Here is a 10,712-nt window from a genome sequence, read left to right as displayed (position 1 = left end):
TATCAGTATGGACGTGGGTCTCAAGCTAACCTCATTCAAAAAAACACATACTTAAACAAATCAATAATTATACTCAAGTTATGTGTAGACAAATGATCATGTACTGTATTTTAATTTTTTGTGAATTCTAGATTGCATATCAAGAGCCACTTGAGGCCTCATGAACAAAAATTATGGTAATAAGTGTATACTTACCAAAATTTTTCTTTTCACTTCATCAACTATGTAGCTGAATTATGACTAATTTCATCTCTGGTGGTAAGCAAATGAATCATTTTTGCTGTGACAAAGCATTAATAGATTTATTATCTTGGATAATTTTTGATATTCTGGTTTTTAGTTGTATAATAAAATCATCATTGCATGTTACTCAGCCATTTAAACTGAAAAAAATTAAACCAACATTCTTAGGGTAATGTCATTAAGAAATGAAAGATGGCTTGTCATTAGTTAAAAGAAAAATCTGAATTGGAACCAAGAGAGCAAAAGAAATCATTTTTGGATTGAATTTATTATCCTCAGAAACAAGATAGATCTTCTTTTAACATGTTCAAATAAAAAAATAGAGTTCTTTTTAAAATCATGACAAGTTTTATCTATGGGTATGAAAATTTAAATATGAGGAGTGATAGCAAGAGGTAGGTCTTTATCCAGTAACACAGAGGTAAATAATTTTCCTAAGAATATGGTTATGTAGAAAATAAATCATTTCTGAACATGCTTAGGTTTGCAACTCAGATGGTGGTTCCCAGAACTTTTGTCATAGTGGGTATTTTTTTTATAGTAAAAATTTCATGAACTCTTCTCTACTTGGACAATAGCTGTATTTCTAATGTCTGCTGCTTAAATAATCTACAGTAAAAAGTAAAGATGATGTCAAAAAAAGATTACTTAAAAATAATGTATATTTAATTAATAACAAAGTATCATTAATACACTTGAAAATTAGTGGTTTAAAACTGTTTGAGATATTTAGTCATTCTACATAAAATGTTTCATGTGCGTATGGTTCATAGGCCTTTGCAAGAATTCTTAAGTCTTAGGGTCAGTAATTGCAAGTTGAGAACCACAGTTGAAACTTATTAAAAGTTATCTCACTTTGAGGAAAATTACTTCTAATATGCTTGATGAGTCTTTTTTTCCATGGCACATATATATATGGTTATTTATGAACAACTTTAACTCTTTTCCTTACTGTTTCAGAAATTCTAGTTGTTCATTTTTATTGGACTTTAAATGAGGTGGCTAAATGTCCAGATGGGTGATCCATTGAGCACATGTCTTGGCTGGATTGCAGACTCTCAGGCATAGAGAGGTCCATAAAAAGGAATAACTCACTTCTGTTTCCTGAATTCTTCACATTGTGTTGTAATTGTTTCTTAATTCAATGAATTTAAGATGCCTTTAATTGCAGGATATTTCATGGAACACTTATAAAAGCAAAAAATGTTGCCAATTAAACTCTGACATGATGCTTTTAATATTGGGTTTTAAATTTTAAGCTCATTAAAAGGGCTGTTTTACATTTATTTAGATGTAGGTTTTAATCATATGTCATTATTATACATTTAAAAACTGAAAAATACACATGAAATAAATTGGTCTAGGTTTTCCTCAAGACTTTTCTCATTCAAAGTCCAAATTTTCTAAGTCATTTGTTATTGAGAGATATTCATGTCCATCTTTTTTTCACATGTATTGTCCCATCAGCAGTTTTGTTGTTGAATCATTCCTTTAAAATGTGCTCTACCAGAGTCTCTGAATTTTCTTCCAAGCTTCTGACATTCATTCTGCTACCTGAAGGTATCAAAAAAACATTTTTAGAGAAATGAGATTCATCTTTCTTCCTAAAATTGTCCTCAAATGGTTGGTCAACTGAAATGTCAAGGGATTTCTGTGGCTAGTCATACCTCTAGGAATGAATTAAGGCAATGTAGTAGATAGCTCCTAAAATAGCTCCTAGTGATTTGTTATTCACTCTTTTGTATAGTGCCATCCCCTTGAGTATGATCTGGACTTAGAGACTTGTTTCTAATGAATGGAATTCTGCAAAATGATGGACTGATGCTTTATATACAAGACTATGACTTATCTCTGGCTATCAGACTCTTTCTTCCTCATTTCCTCTTACTTTCTCACTCTAGAAAAGCTACCTGTAAAGTCATGAGCTGACCCATCAGCAAACCACTAAGCAAGGGACTAAGGGAGGTCTCCAGCTCATGAGAAACCTTGAAATCAATCCAATAGCCCATGAGAAACTGAGCCCAGTCAACAATCACTTGAATGAGCTTGAAAGCAGATTCACACCCAGTTAAACCGTAAGAGAATCACAGCCCCAGAAAACACCTTAATCGCAGCTTGTGAGAGTTCTGGAGGGAGAGCACTCAGCTAAACCATGCCTGATCCCCTGATCTACAAAAAACTTTCGTATAATAAATGTTGTTGTCTTCAGTCACTAAGTTTTGGAGTGATTTGTTATGCAGCAATAGATAACTAATGCAGGCAATACATCATGAATGCACAATAGTAACTACATCATTCACCTGGCTAGTAGCAGCTATAAATTGCCATTGATTGAAAAATGCATCTCAATTTTAGAAGAGATAAAAGTAAATAAATGATTTACATTTTAGAAAAAATAAGGGAGGATTTCTGGGGGAAACTACTGTGGAGGCTGAAGAGGAGGCGGCAGCAACCCAGAAACTATACCCTACCTCCCTAAGCTGGTTAATAGTGGCATGGAAGATCCATTTGGAACAATCAGCGTGAAAAACCAACTCTGGACTACAAGACCAGCTCTCAAAAACCAAGGAGCAAAGAAGAAGCCACACTGAGCCCGGTAGGGAGTGCTGAGGAGCTCCAATCAGTGCAACAAGACACAGATGAAAATAAGAAGTGGAGGGGAGGGGCAGTAACTCAGGTCTCCATGGAGATCTGAGATACACCTCCCTCTACTGAAGCAGAGAAAGCACCCCACCCCCAGAGAGAGTAACTGGCAGATGAGGCCTTCAGAGTCTCAGGTTACACCCACTGCATTCCTGTATACAGTTTCAAATAAGCCCCCTGCTGAGATCAGTAAACAAGACTACAAGTGAGAAGAAAACAAACAAATAAAGACTTCAAAGCAGCCCAAATCCAAAAGTGTATTACAAATAACAGCTGATGCCAACCCAAGAAGACCTAGAAATAACACAACTTAAAAGTGGAAGCAGACAATACCAAACCTAGACTCAACCGACCCTACAAACAACACACCCAAACACACAGACATAATGAGAAGACAGAGAAGTGCATTCCAAATGAAACCACAAGAGAAAACTCCAGAAAAGGAACTGAGTGATATGGAAATAACCAAACTGCCGGATGCAGAGTTTAGAATAATGATTGTTAGGATGCTTAGGGATCTTAGAACAACAATGGATGGTCATTACAAACACCTAAATAAAGAGATAGCAAGTATAAAAAAGGACATTGAAATATTAAAAAGGAATCAGTCGGAGGTGACAAATACAATATCAGAAATGAAGACCACAATGGAAGGAATTAAAAGCAGGATAGATGAAGCTGAAGATCGAATCAGCAAGTTGGAGGACAAGATGAACAAAGGCACAAAAGTAGAGCAGAAAAAGAAAAGAGACTAAAAAAGTCTGAGGAAACTCTGAGAGAGCTCTGTGACAACATGAAGAGAAATAACATCTGCATCATAGGGATTCCTGAAGAAGAAGAGAAAAAACAAGGGATAGAAACTTTATTCAATCAAATCATAGCTGAAAACTTCCCTAAATTGATGCAAGGAAGGGTCTCACAAGTTCAACAAACACAGAGAACTCCATTAAAGAGAAACCCAAAAAAACCTACACCAAAACACATCATAATTAAAATATCAAAGCTAAGCAATAAAGAGAAAATATTAAAAGCTGCTAGAGAAAAAAAGACTATCATCTACAAAAGAGCCCCCATAAGGATGACATCTGACTTCTCAACAGAAACACTTGAGGCCAGAAGGGAATGGCAAGAAATATTCAAAGTAATGCAGAACAAGAGCCTACAGCCAAGACTACTTTATCCAGCAAAGCTATCATTTAAAATTAAAGGAGAAATAAAAAGCTTCTCAAACAACAATAACAACAAAAAAACCTCAAGGAATTCATTATAACCAAACCAATGCTGCAGGAAATGTTAAGGGGCCTGTTGTAAACAGATCAAAGTGGGAAAAGAATATAGCAAAAGAGGAATACAGCTTTAAAGACTAAAATGGCAATAAACAACTACATATCAATAATAACCTTAAATGTAAGTGGATTAAATGATCCAATCAAAGACATAAGGTAGCTGCTTGGATAAGAAAACAGGATCCATACATATGCTGTCTACAAGAGACACACCTTAAAACAAAAGATGCACACAGACTGAAGGTAAAAGGATGGAAAAAATATTTCATGCAGATAGAAATGAAAAAAAAAAAAAACTAGAGTAGCAATACTTATATCAGACAAAATGGACTTTAAAACAAAGACTATAGTAAGAGATAAAGAAGGTCACTACATAATGATAAAGGGAGCAATCCAACAGGAAGATACAACCATCATAAATATCTACGCACCTAATATAGGAGCACCTAAATATATAAAGCAGACTTTGATGGATATAAAGGGTGAGATCAATAGCAATACTATAATAGTAGGAGATTTCAATAACCCACTAACCTCACTAGATAGATCCTCAAGAAAGAAAATTAACAAAGAAACAGCAGACTTAAAGGACAACTAGATCAACTTGATTTAATAGATATCTTTAGAACCTTTCACCCTAAGGTAGCAGAATATACATTCTTTTCAAGTGCTCATGGTACATTCTCTAAGATAGACCACTTGTTAGACACAAAAGCAGTCTCAACAAATTTAAGAAGATTGAAATCATATCAAGCATTGTCTCTGATCACAATGGCATGAAACTAGAAATCAACCACAACAGAAAAACTGAAAAATACTCAAACACATGGAAACTAAATAGCATGTTATTAAATAACGAATGGGTTAACAATGAAATCAAAGAAGAAATAAAAAAATTTCTAGAAACAAATGATAATGAGCAAACAACAACTCAAAATTTATGGGATACAGCAAAAGCAGTACTGAGAGGGAAGTTCATAGCACTACAGGCATTCCTTAAGAAGCTTGAAAAAGCTCAAATAAAGAACCTAACCTTTCATCTAAAAGAACTAGAAAAAGAACAGCAAGTAAGGCTGAGAGGTAGTAGAAGAAAGGAAATAATAAAGATCAGAGTGGAAATAAATGACATAGAAGCTAAGGAAACAATACGGAGGATCAATGAAACCAAGAGCTGGTTCTTTGAAAGGGTAAACAAGATCAATGAACCTTTAACAAGACTCACCAAGAAAAGAAGAGAGAGGATTCAAATAAATAAAATTAGAAATGAGAGTGGAGAAATAACAAACAACACAACAGAAATACAAAATATTGTAAGAAAATACCATGAAGAACTGTATGCCAAAAAATTAAACAACCTAGGTGAAATGGACAAATTCCTTGAAACATATCATCTTCCAAAAATCAATCTGGAAGAATCAGAAAACCTAAACAGACCAATTAAAACAAAAGAGATCAAAAGAGTTATCAAAAAGCTCCCAAAAAACAAAACTGCTGGACCCAATGGCTTCACTGGTAAATTCTACCAAACATTCAAAGAAGAACTAACTCCTATCCTTCTCAAGCTGTTTCAAAAAATTCAAGAGAAAAAAACACTTCCAAGTTTCTTTTATGAGGCGAGCATAATTCTGATTCCAAAACCAGGCAACGACAACACAAAGAAAGAAAATTATATGCCAATATCCCTGATGAATATAGATGCTAAAATCCTCAACAAAAAAATTAGCAAACCAGATCCAGCAATACATGAAAAAAATCATACATCATGATCAAGTGAGATTTATTCTGGTAAGTAAAGGATGGTACAAGGATGGTACAACATTCGTAAATCAATTAATGTGATTCATCAAATAAACAAAAGGAAGGAGAAAAACCACATGATAATTTCAATAGATTCAAAAAAAGCATTTGATAAAATCCAGCACCCATTTATGATCAAAACTGTTAGCAAAGTGGGAATACAGAAAACATACCTCAATATGATAAAGGCCATCTATGACAAACCCACAGACAACATTATAATTAATGGACAAAAATTAAAAGCAATTCCCCTAAAATTAGGAACAAGGCAGGGGTGCCCCCTTTCACCACTCTCATTCAACATAGTACTGGAGGTCCTAGCTACAGCAATCAGACAAGAATAAGAAATAAAAGGCATCCAAATTGGAAAAGAAGAAGTAAAAGTATCATTATTTGCAGACAATATGATACTGTATATAGAAAACTCTAAAGTCTCAGTCAAAAAACTACTGACCTAGTAAATGAATTGAGCAAGGTGGCAGAATATAAAATTAATACACAGAAATCAGAGGCATTTTTATACACGAACAATGAACTGTCAGAAAGAGAAATTAAGGAAACAATCCCCTTCACTACTGCAACAACAACAACAAAATAAAGTACTTAGGAGTAAATTTAACCAAGGAGGTTAAAGACTTGTACTCAGAAAATTATAAAACATTGATAAAAGTAATCAAAGAAGACACAAACAAGTAGAGGTATATACCGTGCTCATGGATAGGAAGAATAAACATCATTAAATGTCTATATTACCCAAAGCAATTTATAAATTCAATGCAATACTGATTAAAATACCAAGGACATACTTCAAAAATATAGAACACATATTCCAAAATTTCATATGGAACCAAAAAAGAACATGAATAGCCTCAGCAATCTTGAAAAAGAAGAATAAAGTGGGAGGTATCACACTTCCTGATATCAGGTTATACTGCAAGGCCATTGTATGCAAAACAGCTTGGTACTGGCATAAGAACAGACATATAGATCAATGGAACAGAACAGAGAACCCAGAAATAAACCCACATCTTTATGGACAACTGATATTTGATAAAGGAGGTAAGAGCATACAGTGGAGTAAAGACAGTCTCTTCAACAAATGGTATTGGGAAAACTGGACAGCTACCTGCAAAAAAAAAATGAAACTAGACCACCAACTTACACCATGCACAAAAATAAACTCAGAATGGATAAAAGACTTAAATGTAAATCGTGAAACCATAAGTATCCTAGAAGAAAACATAGGCAGTAAGCTCACCGACATCTATCGCAGCAATATTTTTGCTGAATTATCTTCACAGGTAAATGGAATAAAAGACAGGATAAACAAATGGGACTATATCAAACCAAAAAGCTTTTGCACAGCTAAAGACAATATGAACAGAATAAAAAGACAAACCACACAATGGGAGAACATATTCGACAAGACATCTGATAAGAGATTAATAACCAAAATTTATAAAGAACTTGTAAAACTCAACACCAGGAAGGCAAACAATCCAATCCAAAAATGGGCACAAGAAATGAATAGACACTTCTCCAAAGAGGACATACAGATGGCCAATAGACAAATGATAAAATGTTCAACATCACTAATCATTAGAGAAATGCAAATTAAAACCACAATGAGATACCACCTCACACCAGTCAGAATGGCGTTCACTGACAAAACAACACATGATAGGTGCTGGTGAGGATGTGGAGAAAACGGAACCCTCCTGCACTTCTGATGGGAATGCAGACTGGTGCAGTCACTGTGGAAAACACTACGGAGATTCCTCAAAAAATTAGAAATGGAACTGCCCTTTGACCCAGCCATCCCACTTATAGGAATATATCCTAAGGACACCATATCACCGACTGAAAAAAAGAAATGCACCCCCATGTTTATGGCAGCATTGTTCACAATAGCGAAGATCTGGAAACAGCCCAAGTGTCTGTCAGTGGACGAGTGGATTAAAAAGCTGTTGTACATATATACAATGGAATACTATGGAACTATGAAAAAGAAGGAAATATTACCTTTTGAAACAATATGGAGGGAACTATTATGTGTTGAGTGAAATAAGCCAGGCAGAGAAAGAGACATATCATATGACCTCACTCATTTGAGGAATCCAAGGAATAATGAGAACTGAGGAACAAAATTGAGACAGAGGAGGGATCAAAGAGACCAGAGGGAAAGAGGACAGAGATAAAGGTGATGATAGGATGAGATAAACCTGAAGGGAAGGGGGAGGGCACTGTAGGAAGGGGGGCAGGGGAGATGTTGAGGGGAATAGGGGGAGGGGGGAGGCATTCATGGTGACCCTAGAATGTATATAAACACAATTGATTAAATTAAAAAATGTTAATAAAAAATAAAATAAATAAAATAGAAAAAAATAAGGAATTAGAGTGGTTTGCTTGTTCATCTTCACCATTAGCATAAGAAGTCCTTAAAGGAAGGACTGAGTTTCATTTAGACCTGAGAATCTGTGGTGCCCAACACATAAGAAATGTTGTATAGAGTTTGCCAAACTGATTTATCCAAGTAATTTTTACCATTGGAAAAAAGGCCTGGCTTGAAGCACATTTTGAAAAAAAGAGCTTGCTCATGGCCAAGGCTTAAGAGGTATGGCTAATTCTCAAAATACTTTTAAAAGTTTCAGTCTATGCTCTTTTAAATTTAACAATATCATTGATTTCATTTGGTCTTCTAGTACTGAGGTATAACAACACCCTCTTGGATACTGAGGATGAAAATGTAGTTAGACTTTAATAATAATATTTTTAATTTAAGAATATGTGATATCCTTTCATCATTTTGCTTAGAATTTCATAAGAGCACATAGAAGATTGCTAGCAAACTAATATTATCTTAGTTTTGTTTTTTTGTTTGGTTTGGTTTTTGTATTTTTCTGAAGTGAAAAGCAGGGAGGCAGTCAGACAGATTCCTGCATGTGCGCAACCAGGATCCACCCAGCATGCCCACTAGGGGTATGCTCTGCCCATCTGGGACATTGTTCCCTTGCAACTAACCTTTCTAGCACCTGAGACAGAGGCCATGAAGCCATCCTCAGCGCCTGGGCCAAATTTGCTCCAATGGAGCCTTGGCTGTGGGAGGGGAAGAGAAAGATAGAAAGAAAGGAGAGGGGGGAGTATGGAGAAGCATAAGGGTGCTTCTCCTGTGTGCCCTGGCAGGGCATTGAACCCAGGACTTCCACATGGTGGGCTGATGCTCTACTACTGGGCCACCAGCCAGGGCTATCTTAGTTTTTTAAGGGAACGAAAGAACAACAATAATATTTTAATTCATAGATTGAGCAGATTAAATTCCAAACTTAAACAATCAGATTTTTCAAATTATTCTAAGAAAAACTGATTTCTGTGTGTAGACAGGATTGATATTATATTGTGTGGCAAAAAAATTAGTAATTTGAAGAGTAGTTTGTAAACTTGAGGCCTTGGATTGACCCACAGATGAATACAGGTGGCATGTTTTTTGCTCCACTGTTTAATAATTGCATGCATTTTTACTTCTCCCATTAGCTTCTAAGCTCTTGAAGACAGTAATCATGTAAAACTAATTATTCCAGTGGCAACAAGAAGCATTTTTAAGCATTTATGCTGTATTAGTCACTGTGTTAATCTCTTTGCATGTACGACCTTGTTTATTCCTTAAACCAGCTCATGAGGCAAGTAATACTTTCAGTAGATGAGGCAGTTGAGGCTTAGAGAGGTCAAATAACTTGCTAATATCATTCAGTTACCAAGTGATAGAGTCAGGATTTGAACTCAGTGCCATATTTCCAAAGTCTATGATCTCAGCCACTGAGCTTTGTTGCCCTTTCTCTTAGTTATCATATTAACTTTGCACATAGGATGTGATCAACAGATACTGTCTGAATCAAAGTTATTAATATGTACTTAGTAAATTCACTATGTATCTATTAGGTGTTGAATTAGTAATTATCTAATTGAAGTTGTTTTTAAAAAAATTTAGGAAGGCAGTATTAGTATTTCACTTACAGCCTATTTATAAATGTTTCATCAGGAAGGTGAGTAAGACCATTCAAAATTCAATAAATTTATGTGAGAAATAAAATATCTTTATGGTTATTTCGCTATTGTACTTTAAAATTACCAGACTAATTGTGAATTTCTTTATTAAATATTTTTTTCTCCTTGCTTTTCAAATTCACTAATCTAAATTGTATTGTCTTTTCTAGTTTTGGTTTTGAGATACAGCAATACTTTGAAATTATTTAAAAGAAATAATAACAATAAAATCCATCTGATAATGTTACCAATGAACCGATATCACATTTTTATGGTGGATGGTTATCATTATTAATATTTTCAGATCTTGAATAAAAGACAGTAGCAAATGATCCCTTAGGAGCCTTATTATCCCATTTATTTGTAAACTAAACACATTCTGTCTCCTTCCCAAAAGGATTTGCAATTTTGAGCCCTGTAATGGTAAGTATTTTCATAAGCTTAGTTCCACCAACCTCTTATTTTAATATCAAGGTCATCGAGGGATAACTTTTTGACCTTTAAGTTGTCTCCTGAAGCAGAGTTTCCTCAGTTATTTTCTCCATGTTGTTTCTCTTTTGACATGGACCTTACCCAAATTTCCAAATTCTAGGCATTTCACTGTTTCACTTTATCAAACTGAATTTCTGCTTTTGTCCTCATTCCAAGTCCTCATTCCAGAAATATGCCTCTATGTGGTAGAGTGAATGATGATCCCCAACA

This window comes from Saccopteryx leptura, chromosome X (assembly GCF_036850995.1).
Source record: "Saccopteryx leptura isolate mSacLep1 chromosome X, mSacLep1_pri_phased_curated, whole genome shotgun sequence".
Lineage (NCBI taxonomy): Eukaryota > Metazoa > Chordata > Mammalia > Chiroptera > Emballonuridae > Saccopteryx > Saccopteryx leptura.
This window is presented reverse-complemented; position numbering follows the sequence as displayed.